General features: G+C 45.6%; 1 protein-coding gene across 3 annotated transcripts in view; it reads left to right on the top strand.

Annotated features, from left to right (window-relative positions):
- LOC140425439 (doublecortin domain-containing protein 2-like) overlaps positions 1-19,054 on the top strand; it is a 293,077-nt gene that overhangs the window by 8,822 nt on the left and 265,201 nt on the right. The gene's annotated exons all lie outside the window — the stretch shown is intronic.

Below are 19,054 nucleotides of genomic sequence, written 5' to 3'. Positions count from 1 at the left end.
AAAAAGTATTTTTATTCAACAAATTTTCAACATCTTTACCAAGCAACCCCTCAACTGCGCCCCCCCCCCCCCCCCCCCGCAACAGTCAACGGTAATAAACTCCTGAAAATGCATGATGAACAAACCCCAACAATTGTAGAACCCATCACGCACCCCCTCAGAGCAAACTTCACCTTTTCCAGGGTCAGAAACTCCAGCAGGTCCCCTCCGCCATGCCGAGGCACAGGGTGGAGAAGCTGACCTCCATCCCAACAAGAGCAATCAGTGACACAAAGGCTAAAACATCTGTCCCTGCAGATCAAGCCGGTCCGACACCCCGAATATGGCTTCTAGGGGACTGGGCTCCACGTCCACATGTAGAACACCTGAGATGGTGCTGAACACTTTTCTCTAAAACCTTTCCAGCTTCGGGCAGGACCAAAACATATGCACGTGATTCGCAAGGCCCCTCCCACATTCTCCACCTCTTCGAAACAGCGGCTCAAGCTAGCCTTTGTGAGGTGTACCCTATGCACTACCTTAAGCTGTATCAGCCCCAGCCTCACGCACAAAGTCGATGCATTTACCCTCCGCAGACCCTCCTCCCGCAACATCCCCAACTCTTCCTCCCACTTCACCTTAGCCCCCTCCATGGACACCCCATCCTCCTCCAAAATCCTCCTGCAAATTGCTGAGACAACCCCCCTCCCGACAGCATCGCCTCCAACAACGAGGAGGCCGGCAATATCGGGAAGTTTGGGATAACCTTCCTCGCGAAGTCCCGCACCTGCATATACCGAAAGCTTTCGCCCCCACACCAGCCCAAACTTCTCACCCAACTCCTCCAAACTCGCAAATCGCCCTCTCAGAAACAAATCCTTCATTTCCTTAATCCCCCCCCCCCCCCGCCTCTTACAATCCCTTAGTCCTTCCATCCATCCGCCCTGGCTCGAATCCATTATTCCCCCGACCCAGCTCCCAACTTAAAATACTGTCTCATCTGCCACCACCACTGAACTCACCGTATACTTCTCTGGGGCCGTCGGGAGTTGTGTAGAAAGACCAGCAGGTATTGAAACAAGAGCAGGAAGCAGGCACAACATTCATCTTTACTGCCTGCATCTGGCCCCTGAACGACAGAGGGAGATTGTCCCACCTCAGCAAATCAGCTTTCACCCTCCCCACCAAGCTAGTCAAGTTAAACATCCAATGCCTTGCCTGATTGTGGGCCACCAGCACCCCAACTACCTAAACTGAGACCTGCCAGGTGAAGTGGCAGCCCCACCCCCACCCCTGCTCCCACTCGCTCAATTCAATTTGTACCCTGAAAACGTTACAAGTCTCTGGAGCAACCTCATTATACCCCCATCAAAGGGCTCAGCTCCGAAATATACAGCAGCAAATTATCTGCAAATAAGGACACTGTATGTTACAGTCCACCCTCCCACCCCACTCACTATCCCCATCCAAAACCGTGGGCTCTTCAGCAGAATACCCAAGGCTCTCTAGCCAGCGCAAACCGAAGAGGGGAGATGGGACATTCCTGTCTCTACCCCAGTGCAATGCAAAATACCCGAGTTCATATTATTTGTGCGCACGCTCGGCATCGGCTCCTTTATAGAGCAGCTGCACCCACGCCACAAACTCCGGCCCAATCCCAAATGTCCCCAATACCACCATCAAATAACTCCACCCGATCAAATGCCTTCTCTGCCTCCACCATCTCCGTCTTTGTCTCCCTCCCCTCTGCCGGAGAAAGCATCACGTTAACAACACATTTGAGGACAACTTTCTTCCCTTTACCTCCCATCTATCTATCAGTCACTGGTGTTCTTCCTCTCCTCCCTATCCATCTTAGCCTTAAACAAGATCATCTCCTCTCTCTTTCCCCCCCCCCCCCCCCCCTCACCAATGCCTTCAGTGCCTCCCAGACACCGACTGTGAGACCTTCCCCATGCAATTAAACCCCACATACTACTCAATCACCTTCCCTATCTTATCACAGAAGCTCCAGTCCGCCAGTAAGCCCTCATCCATTCTCCACCCTGGCCTCCAGGCTGCCCCCTTCGCCAAAATCACATCCATCCAAGCGGAGCATGTTCCGAGATAGCAATTGGCAAATACTCCGACCTCTTAACCCCAGCCAACAGCGCCTTTCCCACCACGAAAAAGTCAATCCTCGAAAACAACTTGTGCACCGGGGAGAAAAATGAATACTCCCGATCCCTTGAGTGTGAAACTCTCCATGGGTCTCTTGCAGCATCCCCACACAGCTTTTAAACTCTTCAAGAGCAAAAATTCTCGCTCCCTTCACTGGTCCCACTAATTCCCATATGTTCCATTTCGCCATTCTGACCAGGTGTCTCTCACCCACCCCCTGCCCCTCCTATCGGCAATTACCATTACCCCGGGCCCTGCCCATTCGGCCAGGTCCACCCTCTCCTTTTATTACCGTCGACCCCCTAGCCCCCTCCCAGAATCCCTCCATCCACTTCCTCTTGCAAATAACTCACCCAGTATCGATTCGCTCCCCCCACCAGTCATACTTCCCAAGTCCATCAAAACCTGCTCAACCAGGCTCCAATGACTTTGGCCCCTCCCTCCACCACACTCCCGTTCACTAGCCAACTTGATAGCGACCCCCCGCCCACATCCTCAGTAACCCTGCCCAACGTGCCCCAAGAAATAACCTCCCTTAAACCAAGAAACAATACAGAACCGCACCCAAAAGGAAAACGAAACCCAGAACACATATAAACAACTCACATTAAAGAGACAGAAAACAAAACCCCAATCAAATAGAAAACCCTCCATAAGAAAAACACCATTCTTGCCCCCCCATCAAGTCCAAATCCCAACTCTCATCTCAGTCCCAGTCCTTCAGCCTTAACGAACGCCTCCGCCGCCTCAAAATAAAAATCCCTCAAAAGTGTGCGTCACTCTCAACTTCACAGGGTAAACCACTCCAAATCTCACTCGGCTGTCATCTAATGCTGCCTTCACCCGTCCAAAGGCGCTTGCATTCTCACCAGCTCCGCCGTTCGGTCTTGGTATATTCGTCTACCAATGCCTTCCCACTTCACATCTCGTCTCTGCTTCACCTAGCTCAAGACCTTCTCCTTCACGTGGAACATGTGAAAGCAGACTATAACTGCCCTTGGTGGCTCATCGGCTTTAGGCTTTGGCCTGAGCTACCTATGTGACCTTTCCAACTTGTAGCTGGCGGATTATCCCCCCTCCCCCATCAACTCCGCAAACATCTTTGCAAAATACTCGATTGGCTTTGGGCCCTCCACCTCCTCAGGCAAGCCCACGATTGTCAGATTTTGCCTCCTCTCCAGGTCCTCCACCTCGGCTCTGAGCCCTTTATTGGCCCCCACCAGCTTCCGCAGCTCCGCGCCCACTGAGGTGAACTGGTCGCTATGTTGCGACAATGCTTCCTCCACCCTCTTCAACTTCTATGTGAAAGAGACTCCAGGATGGTATGTTGCCTCCCTGGTGCCAGGGTCCAGGATGTCTCAGAACGGGTAGCGGGCACCCTGAAGGGGGAGGGCAAACAGGCAGAGGTCGTTGTACATACTAGTACTAACGACATCGGCAGGAAGGGGCATGAGGTCCTGCAGCAGGAGTTCAGGGAGCTAGGCTGAAAGTTAAAAGACAGGACCTCTAGAATTGTAATCTCTGGATTACTCCACGTGCCAATGAGGCTAGAAATAGGAAGATAGAGCAGCTAATCACATGGCTAAACAGCTGGTGTAGGAGGGAGGGTTTCCGTTATCTGGACCACTGGGAGCTCTTCCGGGGCAGGTGTGACCTGTATAAGAAGGACGGGTTGCATCTAAACTGGAGAGGCATAAATATCCTGGCCGCGAGGTTTGCTAGTGTCACATGGGAGGGTTTAAACTAGTATGGCAGGGGGGTGGGTACTGGAGCAATAGGTCAGAAGGTGAATAAATTGAGGGAGAACTAGGAAATAGGGCCACTATGGCTCAGAGGAAGAGCAGACAGGGAGATGTTGCTGAAAACAGCGGGTCTGGTGGCTTGAAGTGCACATGTTTTAATGCAAGAAGTATAACGGGTAAGGCAGATGAACTTAGAGCTTGGATTAGTTCTTGGAACTATGATGTTGTTGCCATTACAGAGACCTGGTTGAGGGAAGGATAGGATTGGCAGCTAAACATTTCAGGATTTAGATGTTTTAGGCGGGATAGAGGGGGATGTAAAAGGGGTGGCGGAGTTGCGCTATTGGTTAGGGAGAATATCACAGCTGGACTACGGGAGGTCACCTCAGAGGGCAGCGAGGCTATATGGGTAGATATCAGGAATAAGAAGGGTGCAGGCACAATGTTGGGGGTTTACTCCAGGCCTCCCAACAGCCAGCGGGAGATAGAGGAGCAGATTGGTAGACCGATTTTGGAAAGGAGTAAAAGCAACAGGGTTGTTGTGATGGGAGACTTCAACTTCCACAATATTAACTGGGACTCACTTAGTGCCAGGGGCTTGGACGGGGCAGAGTTTGTAAGGAGCATCCAGGAGAGCTTCTTAAAACAATATGTAGATAGTCCAACTAGGGAAGGGGCTGTACTGGACCTGGTATTGGGGAATGCACCCGGCCAGGCGGTAGAAGTTTCAGTAGGGGAGCATTCCGGCAACAGTGACCACAATTCAGTAAGTTTTAAAGTGTTGGTGGACAAGGATAAGAGTGGTCCTAGAGTGAATGTGCTAAATTGGGGGAAGGCTAATTGTAACAATATTAGCCGGGAACTGAAGAACCTAGATTGGGGGCGGATGTTTGAGGGTAAATCAACATCTGACATGTGGGAGGCTGTCAAATGTCAGTTGAAAGGAATTCAGGACTGGCATGTTCCTGTGGGGAAGAAGGATAAATACGGCAAATTTTGGGAACCTTGGATAACGAGAGATATTGTAGGCCTCGTCGAAAAGAAAAAGAAGGCATTTGTCAGGGCTAGAAGGCTGGGAACAGACGAAGCCTGTGTGGGGGAAAAAAAAGGAAAGTATGAAGGAACTTAAGCAAGGAGTCACGAGGGCTAAAAGGGCCACAAAAAGTAATTGGCAAATAGGGTTAAGGAAAATTCCAAGGCTTTTTACACGTACATGTACACGCAAGAGGGTAGCCAGGGAAAGGGTTGGTACACGCAAGAGGGTAGCCAGGGAAAGGGTTGGCCCGCTGAAGGACAGGCATGGGAATGATTGTGTGGAGCCAGAGGAAATGGGCGAGGTACTAAATGAATACTTTGCATCAGTATTCACCAAAGAGAAGGAATTGGTGGATGTTGAATCTGGAGAAGGGTGTGCAGATAGCCTGGGTCACATTGAGATCCAAAAAGACGAGGTGTTGGGCGTCTTGAAATCAACCTTGATATATAAGTCCCCAGGGCCTGATGGGATCTACCCCAGAATACTGAAGGAGGCAAGAGAGGAAATTGCTGAGGCCTTGACAGAAATCTTTGGATCCTCACCGTCTTCCCGGAGGACTGGAGAATAGCCAATGTTGTTCCTCTGTTTAAGAAGGCTAGCAAGGATTATCCAGGGAACTACAGGCCGGTGAGCCTTACTTCAGTGGTAGGGAAATTACTGGAGAGAATTCTTCAAGACAGGATCTATTCCCATTTGGAAGCAAATGGACGTATTAGCGAGAGGCAGCATGGTTTTGTGAAGGGGAGGTTGTGTCTCACTAACTTGATAGAGTTTTTCGAAGAGGTCACAAGATAATTGCAGGTAGGGCAGTGGGTGTTGTCTATATGGACTTCAGTAAGACCTTTGACAAGGTCCCTCATGGCAGACTGGTACAAAAGGTGAAGTCACACTGGATCAGGGGTGAGCTGGCAAGATGGATACAGAACTGGCTAGGATATAGAAGGCAGAGAATAGCAATGGAAGGGTGCTTTTCTGATTGGGGGGCTGTGACTAGTGGTGTTCCGCAGGGATCAGTGCTGGGACCGTTGCTGTTCATAGTGTACATAAATGATTTGGAGGAAAATGTAACTGGTCTGATTAGTAAGTTTGCAGGCGACACAAAGGTTGGTGGAATTGCGGATAGCAATGAGAACTGTCAGAGGATACAGCAGGATTTAGATCATTTGGAGACTTGGGCGGAGAGATGGCAGATGAAGTTTAATCCGGACAAATGTGAGATAATGCATTTTGGAAGGGCTAATGCAGGTAGGGAATATACAGTGAATGGTAGAACCCTGACGAATATTGACAGTTAGAGAGATCTAGGTGTACAGGTCCACAGGTCACTGAAAGGGGCAACTCGGGTGGAGAAGGTAGTCAAGAAGGCATACGGCATGCTTGCCTTCATTGGCCGGGCATTGAGTATAAGAATTGGCAAGTCATGTTGCAGCTGTATAGAACCTTAGTTAGGCCACACTTGGAGTATAGTGTTCAATTCTGGTCGCCACACTACGAGAAGGATGTGGAGGCTTTAGAGAGGGTGCAGAAGACATTTACCAGGATGTTGCCTGGTATGGAGGGCATTAGCTATGAGGAGCGGTGGAATAAACTTGGTTAGTTCTCACTGGAACGAAGGAGGTTGAGGGGCGACCTGATAGAGGTCTACAAAATTATGAGGGGCATAGACAGAGTGGATAGTCAGAGGCTTTTTCCCAGGGTAGAGGAGTCAATTACTGGGAGGCATAGGTTTAAGGTGCGAGGGGCAAGGTTTAGAGGAGATGTACGAGGCAAGTTTTTTTTTTTACACAAAGGGTATTGGGTGCCTGGAACTCGCTACCGGAGGAGGTGGTGGAAGCAGGGACGATAGTGACACTTAAGGGGCATCTTGACAAATACATGAATAGGATGGGAATAGAGGGATACGGGCCCAGGAAGTGCAGAAGATTTTAGTTTAGATGGGCAATATGGTCGGCACAGGCTTGGAGGGCCGAAGGGCCTGCTTCTGTGCTGTACTTTTCTTTGTTCTTTTGTTCGTTGTTCTCTCCTTGCTCCCGCAACTCGACCGACATCTTCATCACTTCCACTTTTACCAGGGCAATCACCTCTTCCACCTATTCTTTCAATGCAGTCATCATCTCCTTTCAAAGCACTCCATATCCTTGGCAAACAGCCCCTCCACCGACATCACCTCGGTCAGAGTTTCCACCGTGAGCAGAGCGGCCCCACCCATCGACCCAGCCCCCACCATCTTTCTTCCTGCAGGACTCTCAGCCTCGCTCGACGGTGGACTTTCGCTCGCCCCCTTCTTCCCAGCACCTTTCTTCTGTGTCTTTGACATTTCACGCCTTCCTTATGACTTCCCACATTAACTCATTCACTAACTACCTCTGAATCCAGGCATAAAAGTGCAAAAACCAGAGACTCTAGCGGGAGCCACCTAACGCGCGTCTTCCATCTACATGTCGCCACCGGAAGTCCCCCTCTTTACCAATTGCTATGTTACTTTATTTTCTGCCATTCACATCCTCAGGAAGGGCAAATTGCTTCTCAGATACAATATAGAAATGTCATTGAAAGTGCAGGCACTATTGTATCATGGGCTACACTGGATGGCAATTATACTGAACCAAGATCCCACAAACATTTCACTCTTTCGTTAAAATAGGATATCTATCGCGCCTTGGTTCAGGAAGCAATTCCCCATTTATAACATTGTTCCTGTGGGAAAACTGCTTCTGACTCCCAACTTTACAACTTGCACATGGCTTCAGAACCGATTGTGTTGTAAGTCCGAGAACTGCCTGCAACTTTAAGTGATGACTCTTTCATGCCTGGAACTTAACAGTCCTGTTCTTTTGAAGAATCTTTACCTGAAATATTAACCTATTTGCAACAATCTATTTTTATTTGCCCCAACCAAGAGTGCAATCTTAAGAAATGTTGGCTGATCAAAACAAAGCAAGAAAAACGAGAGCCAGGTTTGAGTGGGGAAAACTGGCAGATAACAGTTCAATAGAGGGAAGTTATCCAATTAGGATCCAAGAAAGACAAATTGGAATTTTAAAATATTAGTCCGAGATTAGAAACTGCGGAGGAGCAACGGGACTTTTGGTGTTTGAGTATGTAAATCACAAAAATCTAGTCCATACGTCTATGACATGATTAGAAAGGGTAATGGAATGTATTGCTTTACCTCACAAAGGCTGGAAAAAGCTATGCTTCGTCTACAGCCTTGGTCATGCTGCAACTCGGGAAGGGCTGGGTAAATGGTACAGTGCAAGTTCATTGGAATGATATCATGACTTAATGTTTAACTTATTAGGATATCTGGTTTGTACAGACCATAATGGGATGATCTAGTTGGGGTGTTTAAAATGATTCCGGGGATTTGAAGTAGTAAACATGAAGGAAAAATTACATCTGGTGGAGAGAGAGAATTCAGAACAAAGCAGCAGGGCCTTAAAATAAGAGCTTGGCCATTCATGAATGAAACTGGGAGACTGTTTCTCACATTAAGGGTAGTGGAAATCTGGAATTCTCTTTTGCCCCCACAAGGCTATTGATGAAGAGTCTGATTGACAATTTGAAGTTTTTCATTGAGGAGATCAATAGACTTTCACTAGACGTGGGTAATGTGGGATATGGAGCAAAGCCAGGTAATTGGAACTGAGGAACATTTCACTCAGTCTGATTATGAGTGATGTAACAGGCTCAAGGGACCGAGTTCCCTTCTATTGTTCATTCATTCCATGTATTTGCCTGTTCTTTATTCTACCATTTTGACTGTTTGTTATGTAAATTAGACTGACATTCACAGAGTTGGGATGATTAACAATGGCAAACAGGACCTGATTCCACGGTTCCCAACCCCATTTCTCACTTTCTGATTTTTCAGGAACGCCTTTTAAGGGCAGCAGTTGATTTGGGTGGCAAACCCATACCCTGCATTCTTTTACCTGGCTGGCTCCATTGCGAGATTACACATCTCCTAGTCCTCTGCAATTTCCATGGCTTAAGGCCATTTTTTCAAAAGCTGTGGTTCGTTGCACCTCCGAGTTATCATGAGCCAAAGTGTGCATGTGGGAAACATTTTGAAAGGTTTCAAAAGATCCTTCTCATTCCAATGAGCCAAGGCATGCTACCAAACGACTATCATAGCCCCTCATGCTTCCCATGCCAAGCTACCATGCCTATTCTGCCACTATACATTGTATAGAACCAATGAAACTTATAGTGATGGGGGGGGGGGGGGGAAAGCTTTTTTTTAAAAAAAAAAAAGTAATTCATTCATAACTTTCCACTTTTGAATAAACATTTTTACCGTAGGTCAATAATAGCATCAATCATCCAGAAAATTTTAAAATTATCAATAACAGAAACCGCAAGCATTTGAAACCTCTATCCAGTATAAATATATATTGTATGTTGACGGAAAAAATCAGGGAGCCAGAGGTGTTTATTTTACAATGTTTATTTTCACAAGATAAAGAGATTTCAAGTGCTTGTAGTTTCTGCTGTTGACACTTTTAAATGTCTGGATGATTTACGATTTTATTGGTTTGGAATCAAAAGGAGTTTCTTGTTAAGTCTAATGTTAGCGATGACTGAAGAAAGAAATCCTACTGTCACTGTCGGGTTCATTTGGTTCTATACAGTGTTTAATGGGTAAATAGGCATGGAAGTGTTATAGATTAGCATTGACTGAGGTGACATCGATGTTGCATGAGGGGCAATTGGGAGTGGATAGGAGGCATACCGTGGGATGGGGCACAAGGGGCTAAAGGGATTATTTGGGGATTATATTTTGGCATGCGGGGTTGAGGGGCTATTGGGTTTGTTTGAGGGGCCAAGGGGATGGTGGTGGCATGAGATGGCATGGATAGGAGGTGAGGGATGGAGGGCCTTTCTGTTTATATTATAATTGAGGTAAGTCCACTGCATGGAGGCAGGCCTTTCAAGCAGCTGACCTCCACATCCGGAAGCCTTTGAACCTTTTCCAGGGTCATTTGGTCCAAATGCAGCAAAATCCAGTCCTTGCAGGCACTTTCACCTGAGGCAGTGGCTACCTGCCTCGAGGATGAAAATCCAGCCCATTGCATATGGATAAGAGAAACTAAACATTATATCCTAGACATCAGGTCGTGTCATGGGGGTGAGGGGGTTGGCATGGAGGAAGAGTAAGGTTTATCGTATGGGGGGTGGGGGAAGTCGGTCGTGTGGGGAGAGGGGGGGAAGTCGGTCGTGTGGGGAGAGGGAAGTCTGTCGTGTGGGTGGAGGGGGGTGACGTCGGTCATGTGGGGGAGGGGGGGAAGTCTGTTGTGTGTCTTGATGGTGTCTTGTGTGGGGGGGGGTAGTAGAAGTTGGTCATGTGAGGGGGTGGGAGGTTGGTCATATGGGGTGTGGCTGTTGATGGATGGCACGGGGAACAACCCCAAGGGCATTTGAAAGTTCCACCTGGGGTCACCCTCCGAAGTGGCAGGGAACAGGGCCATAAGGGTGGGGGCGCCATGTAGGGCAGCTTACTCAGTGAATGACCCATCACCGCTCACCATCTACATAACCGCCCCCTCCAACCCCAACTCTGCCTCCGCCTCCCCAGAGGATATATGGGCCCGTGAGATGGAATGGGCAGCATACTTGCAAGGAAGACCCGGGCGGACAGTGGAATGTGATCCCGAAAGCAGGAGTCGGATTTTGTCAAATGATGAGGAGCACCAGAGCTGATCTCACATTGAGCGGTCATCATCCTCTGTCCCACAGGCAGGATCTGCTGATACTGTAGACCCAGGCGGACACACTGTAGTGATGCTGGTAGGAACCACGGAGCGGGGTGGGGGAGCGGGGGTTAGGAGATGGAGTGAAGGGAGGAGAGACAGGGGAGAATGTGCCCGGGGGGGAAGGAGGGTGGGGGGGGGGGGGGTGGGGGGGTGCCTAGGATAAGGTACACTGAGCTGCTGGTGGACAGGCCTCTTTGGTTAACTTTGAAGTGATTAGGTTGCCCCAAGTGAAGTGGCCCTGGAGCACATGTCGGGCGGCCTCCTGTGCCTGCTTGGGTCCCAAGCCTTGATCATCCTGGCCTTCCTCCTCATGCTGCCCATCAGATGAGGCCTGGCATTCTTACTACTCCTCCAGCATGTTCCCCCCCTCTGCTTCGTGATGTTGTCAGGGCACAGCAGGCCACCACGATGTTGGAGGCCCTCCTGGGGCTATATTGGCGAGCCCCACCAATGCTGTCCAGACATCTGAACCGAATCTTCAGTATGCCAATGCATTGCTCAATGACTCTCCTGGTTGCTGCATGGGGGTCATTATAGCGGGTCACCACCTCGGTCTGAGACCTCAGGATAGGCATCAATACCACAGAGGGTACCTTTTGAGAACGCTTTTTGTTCTTTCTGGGGACTGTCATTAGCATTCTTTCCCTTGGTTTCTGTGGCTATTAGCACCCTGTTCCCTTGGTTTCTGTGGCTGTGACTCCTCTTTCATTCTTTCACTCCACAGTATAAATATTTCCCACTTTCTCTGTCTTTTAGCTTTGACAAAGGGTCATCTGGACTCAAAACATTCACTCATTTCTCTCCCTACAGATGCTGCCAGACCTGCTGAGATTTTCCAGCATTTTCTCTTTGTGACTCTGAAATCGGGCAACATCCAATATTTATGATAGACCTTTTTTCTTTAAATTGAATTGGTATGCATTGGGCAAAAGATCAGAGGCCCCATTATGCTGTTCCCTAAAATATGTTACATTTCCAGGCAAATTATTTTTTAAAAAAGCTTCTGGCAAAGAAATCCATGGCCTTTTGACGTAACATTGCTGTTCTGGCTAACAAGAATAAATTGGTCTGATGATACATGTTGTGAGGCCTATACTGATGACCTTGCTTCCTAAGTTGCCATTTTTAATGTATCGAAGCCTATAACAGCTTGTAGTTATATAACTCCTTTAAAGTAATGAAATATCCTAAGATCCTTCACAGAAACACAATAAAACAAGACATGACATAGAGCCATGTAAGGAGATATTAGGTCAGATGATGATAATCTTGGTCAAACAGGTTTTAAGGGGTGTGTTAAATGAGGAAAGTTAGTTGGAGAGGTGTAGGGATGACATTCTTGAGCTTGGGGCCGAGGCAACTGAAAGCACTGACAGTAATGGTGAACATATTATAGAACATAGAACATTACAGCGCAGTACAGGCCCTTCGGCCCTCGATGTATTATACTTGGGAATGCACAAGAGGGCAGAATTAGAGTAGATCTCTCAGTTATGAGGCTAGAGGAGATTACACAGGAAGGGAAACAGTTTGAAGTCATCAATTACCAAAGTTGAATTGTGCACCCCATAAGCAGGTGACAATCCCCATGGGTTGCTCCTTCAAATCAGTACAGTCTCTTTTATCAATGCCCTTCCTCTTTGTTATTCTTCATGTATCCTAGGTTCTCCATTGCAGGCTGCAAAAGGCTTCACACAGTAATTAGCAAACACCATGGAGTGCATAATAATTATTGAACCACTGCCATTCACAGTGAACATGAAACAAAATACAGCACTAAATCACTACTAAAACAGCCACCACGCTGCTTTTGGTGAAACATCAGCCTGGAATCTCAGTTTACAACAGTGGAGAATTGCTGGCTACGTCCCAACCTCTTCAGCTAACAGGAATGTTCAAGTGTGAAAGGAAGGTTCACGCATGAAGTGTAATTGAAGTAGCCAAGAATGCGCAGTGGAAAGCTGTTGTACTGCTCATGCGCTAATGCAAACTTTAAGAAATAGTTCTGCCATTTTGCTCCAAACATCCTGTGGGCCTTTTAGCCTAGCCTTTCCCGTTCAAAAATGTTGTTGTGGAACGGATTAACCAAAGCATCGTCTCACCCTTATAACCATGATGCGGAGATGCCGGCGTTGGACTGGGGTGAGCACAGTAAGAAGTCTTACAACACCAGGTTAAAGTCCAACAGTTTTGTTTCAAATCACTAGCTTTTTGAGCACTGGTCCTGAGGAAGGAGCTGTGCTCCGAAAGCTAGTGATTTGAAACAAACCTGTTGGACTTTAACCTGGTGTTGTAAGACTTCTTATTCTTATAAGTGACTACAGAAGAAGGGAACCTATAATTAACCATGGCTGATCCGTTTTGCATTTGTTTTATGTTGGTTGAACATCATTGAAATTCAGATATGTTGGGCGAAGTCTTACCATTTACCATTAATTTCTCAATTATATAATAAAAGTGGTGTTGAGACTGCAGCTGCTAGCAGTAGTAGGGCAGTGATTATGTTTAGCATTTCCGATACGGAGCAGAAATTATGAATAAATTCCTGATACCGCTGCCTTTAGCTTTCTGTAGATCATGTATAATTCACAGAACCATGTCACACCTACCTAACCTGCATTGAGGTTTGCACTGCAGGTTGAAGATCTCAAGTATTTCAAAGCTGCTTTGTACCTACATACTTCAGTTTTTAAAAGTACATAATTTGCAGCTGTTCACTGCCTGTCCTATAACTGCAACTGCAGAAGATGGCTCAGCATTTTATATTGAGGTAAACTGTTAATGATGAGCTGCAAGTTACATAGTCAAATTGTGGGATTTGTACATTTATTCATAAAAATTTGATGAAAGAAACGTAAAATAAAAATTGAAGATTAAGTTCATCATGCAATACATTACATACAGTTAGTTGTATTGAATTAAATTTACATTAAGCTACCACTTGATTATTGTAGTTTATTATAATACCAATAAGATTACTGTCAAAATGGTACAATGAAACACTTTAGAAATTAGTTTGGAAGGGAGGACGCCCATGATCCAGATGATTTGGGCCAAACAGTTAACCTGATGGTATTTCTTTAGTCGCAGAAGGTTAGTGACTTCTTGAGTTTGGAATTGGAATCCCAAGAATTGAATGGCCATAACAAAATGCCAAATTTAAACAACGCATGATCTCATTTTATGCAGATAGAAAGATTTATGATCTCTAAGTTTTACCTCTCGAGTCCAATGCAGCAAAAACATATGTATCTTATACCATCAGCACCCTGCGGCAAGTAGCTCACCTCCTGACTCCCCATAGCAGGTCCACCATCTACAAGGCACAAATTAGGAGTGTGAAGGAACAATCTTCCTTTGCCTGGTTGAATGTAGCTCCAACAGCACTCAAGAAGTTTAACATCATCCAGGACAAAACAGCCCACTTGATTGGCACCCCATCAACCACCGGTGCACAATGGCACCAAGATGCACTGTAGGAACTCACCAATGCTCCTAAAGCAGCACTGTTGAAGCCCATGACCACTACCATCTAGAAGGACAAGGGCAGCAGACACATGGGACCACCACCACCTGGACTACCTCCTAGCTACACCCCATCCTGATTTGGAAATATATTGCCCCATTCCTTCACTGTCACTGGGTCAAAATCCTGGAATTCTTTCCCTAACAGCACTGTGAGTGTACCTACACCATTTGGACTGCAGTAGTTCAGTAAGGCAGCTCACTACCACCTTCTCCAAGGCAATTCGGAGAGGAAAGTAAATGCTGCTCCAGCCAGCAAGCCTCCATCCCATAAATGAACAAAAAAAATCAAAGGAAGTAAACTTTTAATTGAGATTTAATTGTCTCTAAACCAGGGAAATCTAACGCAGAGAGCTCTTTGCCCAGTGTTGGCATCAAACCTTCCCAGGTCAGAGTATGAGCAGCGTGAGGGCAAGGTACTAGCTATTCTGCTTAAATACAGAGCTTGGATTTGTATAGTGCCTTATTTTACCCAAAAGTGCTTTACAATTACGGGTTATTTTTAAATTAAAAACAGAAAAAGCAAAAAGTGCACAACAGGTCAATAAAGAGCTATAAAGTGAAATGCCAACAACATTACTTTATATTTATACAGCACCTTTAACATAATGAAATATTTGAAGATGCTTCACAGGAACATTATAAGAAGAAGGGTGAAATTATCTTATACAGGGACTGAGTCTCGTGGCAGGAGTGGAGATGGGTAGTGTTTGCTGCTGCCGAGTCTAGCGGGGGAAAAACACCAAATCATCTGGCCTGGACTCGTTAATTATACAACTGTGGGTTTTGTGCCGATTTCCATGGTGTGGCAGACATGATGGCGCATAGTCTGCTGTCGTATCCAGCGCCATATTAAAAATGCACCCAACATTACTGACCCATTATCGAGGAAAGAAGACGGACCTCCTGAAATTGAAGATGAACCGCCTGAAATTGAAGACTGACGTCTTGAAAAAGCAGGCGAATAGGCAGGAATATTCTAAGTCTGGTCCTCCAGGATGCTGAATCTGCAAGATCCACCAGTAGATCTGCCGTCTCGCCCGCCCACTGTTGTGGTGTTTTGGGTATCCCCAGGGTGGCTTGTGGCCTCCATCCCAAACTCTGGAGGCAGCCCCAGGCATTCTTCAGGTGAACCCCGACATCTGCATGCCACATTGTTTCAGACGTGTTTTGCACTGGTGTGTTTTCCTGCTGGTGTCGTGGAGAATCAGGTGTGGGGAGTTGGGCCTTCATTTGCATCACATTAGTGCAAATCAGTTTCACACTGACACTCCAGTGGGTTTCCTGATCTTCCATGGTGGGCATCAGTGCAAAATAGACACCAGTGTATAATCGATTTCTGAGCCCCCCCCCCCCGCCAAACTCTTTCCTCGCCTCTTCATTTCTTCTTTCCCCCCCCCCCCCCCCCCCCCCCCCCACACCAAAGCCAGAAGCTAGGTTGCAATCGTGCTAAGGGCACTCATTGAAATGCTTAACTTTGGATCGCATTAAAAGATTTTATTCCTCAAGGAATATGACGAGCAAACTTCATTAGCAGTTGCGTATGATCTTGAAGTCAAATCCATGAAGACTTGATTAAAGTTTGATCTTGGATGGAAATTTCATATAATGCACTTTAAAATATTTAGATGAGGCAGGAGAAATAGATTGGGGAGTAATGTTACTAACGTGAGGACTTTCAGGTAATTGAGAGGATTTAACCTCAGCAAGACTATTTCTGTTGAGCCGATTAGATCAAAGCTTGTGACATTAATGATTCAGCATTGTTATAACCCATCACTGCAGATGGAAAGGATTGACATGAAATTACTTCCAACAAACTTTGATGGGGGATATTAATTATGAATCATTTTAATTAACTTAATATAAATTGAAATATAGCGAGCATCTTTTAAAATGTTTAATATTAATAGACCTGGACCTGAGCAGTCATTTAAACATTTTTACAATACTATTCAAGATTGTATGTAATGCCTTTGAACGAAACTCTCAAGGAGGATTTTTTTTTTAGAAATGAACTTTGATGTCCCCAAAAAGATATTTTATTCCAAACGTACACAACATCAACAGAATATACAGTCCATCAAAGTATGGCCAACAATTTTCCCCCTCCCCCGCGATTAACAGCTCCTCAATAAGGTCATGAACCATTTCCACCACCCCATAAAACCCTTTTCTGATCCCCTCAACTTGAACTTAATCTTTCCCAGCCAGAGAAAGTCACAAAGGTCCCCCAGCCAGGTCGTCACCCCAGGTGCCGTATCGGACCTCCAATTCCGCAGGATCCTTTGGGCAATCAGAGAGGCGAAGTCCACGACACCGGCCCGCTTCTTGTCCAGCAGCTCCAGCTCCTCAGAAACCCCAAAGATCGTCACCATAGGGTCCGTCTTGACCTCCACCCCCATTCCTCTGGACAACATCCCGAACTCCGCCTCCCAAAAGCTGATGTCCCCAAAACTTCTGGTTTTAAGTTCTCAACACGGGAACCGGCTCTAATTTGGTAACAAATGCACTATGAAATACTCTGGTTGGAGTAGAAATGAGGAAGCTTTACTCTCCATCCAATCATGTATCGCGGAGGAGTGCTATACATCCTTAATCATGAACTCAAAAAGCAAATAACATGTTCTTGTCTGCAGGTTATGTGCAACAAATTATATACATGACACCTAAACTATTAGTTTAATGTTTTGCGACTTGTTCAAGATTCTTAGTGAATGGGTATCTTTTTTTAATTGTAAAAAGCCTAAACTCGACATAACAGTGTGGAACTATTCCAATCTTTATTGGAATATTGTTATCCCCAACTTCAGCTAGTCTGGTGATGAGTACAAATATTTGCAAGGAATTTCTTAGTCACTTTCAATTCTGATTCATCATCATTCTTCTACCGCTGTAGGGAGAGAAAAGAGGCAATGTTTCGAGTCCAGATGACCCTTTGTCAAAGATCCGTTGTCAGCTTTGGCAAAGGGTCATCTGGACTCGACGTTAGCTCTTTTCTCTCCCTACAGATGGTGCCAGACCTGCTGAGATTTTCCAGCATTTTCTTTTTGGTTTCAGATTCCAGCATCCGCAGTAATTTGCTTTTATTCTTCCACCTCTAACTTTTAAGCTAACATCATAAATGTATTTGCTTTGTATTTCTTTAACTTGTTGTGACAAATATTGGTATTCTGTGACTTTAACACAATTTACACTCCCACTTACAGATTATTTCTCTTGTAAGCTTTTGCTCTTAAAGCTTCTGAAGTCTAAGGCAAAACCCTGTCCATTAGTACGGAAAGACGGGCAACAAGGGTGTCCATTCAGCCCCATGTGCCTGTTCCACCATTCAATTAGATCATGGCTGACCTATATCATAGTTCCACATTATCTACTGTGGCTCCATAATTCTTAACATCCTTGCATAATAAATCTAGAGGTCTCCTGTTTTGACTTTTTCAATGGACCAAGCCTCAGCAGCTTTTGGGAAGAGAGTGCATGACATTTAAAAAAAATACATTGCTTATAATTCCTTCCACAGCCTTGCACAAACTTCTTACTCTGCAATTATCTTCAGTTCCATATCTTTTTCCCAACTGCTGCACTCTGAATCTGGCTGACTGTGCTCGCTTCCTTTTCATGGCCACACCTCTGTCACAAAGATTTTAGCCAATTTAGTTCAATGATTTTCATCAAACTCTCTTTGAACTGTTCCCTTTCATCTGTCCATTGTGTTTGCACTTGCTTGTTATGCACTTGCAACATTTTCTATTCAAAAACAACTCTGCTTGTATTGATGCAATTAATCTAGGTGGTGATTCAAATGAAATTTTAAAACTATATATATAAACTGGAGTGACATAACAGGAAAGGCTTTGGTGTTAAAGGAATTGGGCTGCTCTGTGTACAAGTGGATTTCTACTGCTTGAGTTTGTTCGTTGCCTGGTTTCCCAGTGTGATTTGCAACTTGAGGAATAAACTAATGGTAATGAGATGCTTCATGGGGAATGACTAAAATATTTCCCAATAGTGTTTCTTGTGTATGGATCAATTAAGTAAACCACATGTTTTTTTAAGTTAACAAAAAGTTTAGCCAGAAAATGGTACTTTTATTAAAAAAATCAATAGTCTATTTTCTCTTTGCATGCTTTGTGAATACATTTTCTATCTGAAGATTGGGGAAAAAACAAGCCCAGTTTCGAAATATGAATTCTGACTTTAATTTGCCCCTCGGGGCTGGAATTTCATTATGGCCTCAGGAACTGCAAGCGGGGCTATTACTTAACTTTGGCAACCGAAGCTCGTCAGCTCTGCCACACTCGTCATATTTTTGCCTCTTGGAGATGTGGGAAGGCAGGGTTCGGATTTCCTGACTTCTGAGGTAGCATTGGAGGAGTGCGGGTGCTGAGGCAGCTGGTTAGAAGGCTTCATGTCCTCTCATTTTCCTATGTATCCTCCATAGCCACTCACCCAGTATTCACTATATGCAGTCCTCAGGAACCACGTAATAGGAATTGGAAATCTTTGAATTTGACATGAAAAAAGTACATCTCTTACAATCTAATAGTGCAGCCACTCAAAAACACAACCATCCATACTAGTGATTTGGGGGGTGGGGCTGGTGGGGGTGGGCGACTCCAGAACCATTTGAAAAACAGTTGAATTCTCTGAAGTGGATCATTAGTTATTTTAAAAATCTATTGCATCAAAAGACAACTAATCCTTTATTAACCTCTTTAAACTGTGGACACAGCCCCATTGAGATAAGTGGGCTGTAGGTTTTGAAATTCAGCCAAGCATTCATAATGTGCTTATCTGTAATACCAAACCCTCAAATGCAAACAGGTCATTGAAACTAGAAAAAGAGATGGCTG

The sequence above is a fragment of the Scyliorhinus torazame genome, chromosome 6, assembly GCF_047496885.1.
Source record: "Scyliorhinus torazame isolate Kashiwa2021f chromosome 6, sScyTor2.1, whole genome shotgun sequence".
NCBI classification, from domain to species: Eukaryota; Metazoa; Chordata; class Chondrichthyes; order Carcharhiniformes; family Scyliorhinidae; genus Scyliorhinus; species Scyliorhinus torazame.
Note: the sequence above shows the minus strand (reverse complement) of the source record. Positions and strands in the feature narration are given on the sequence as shown.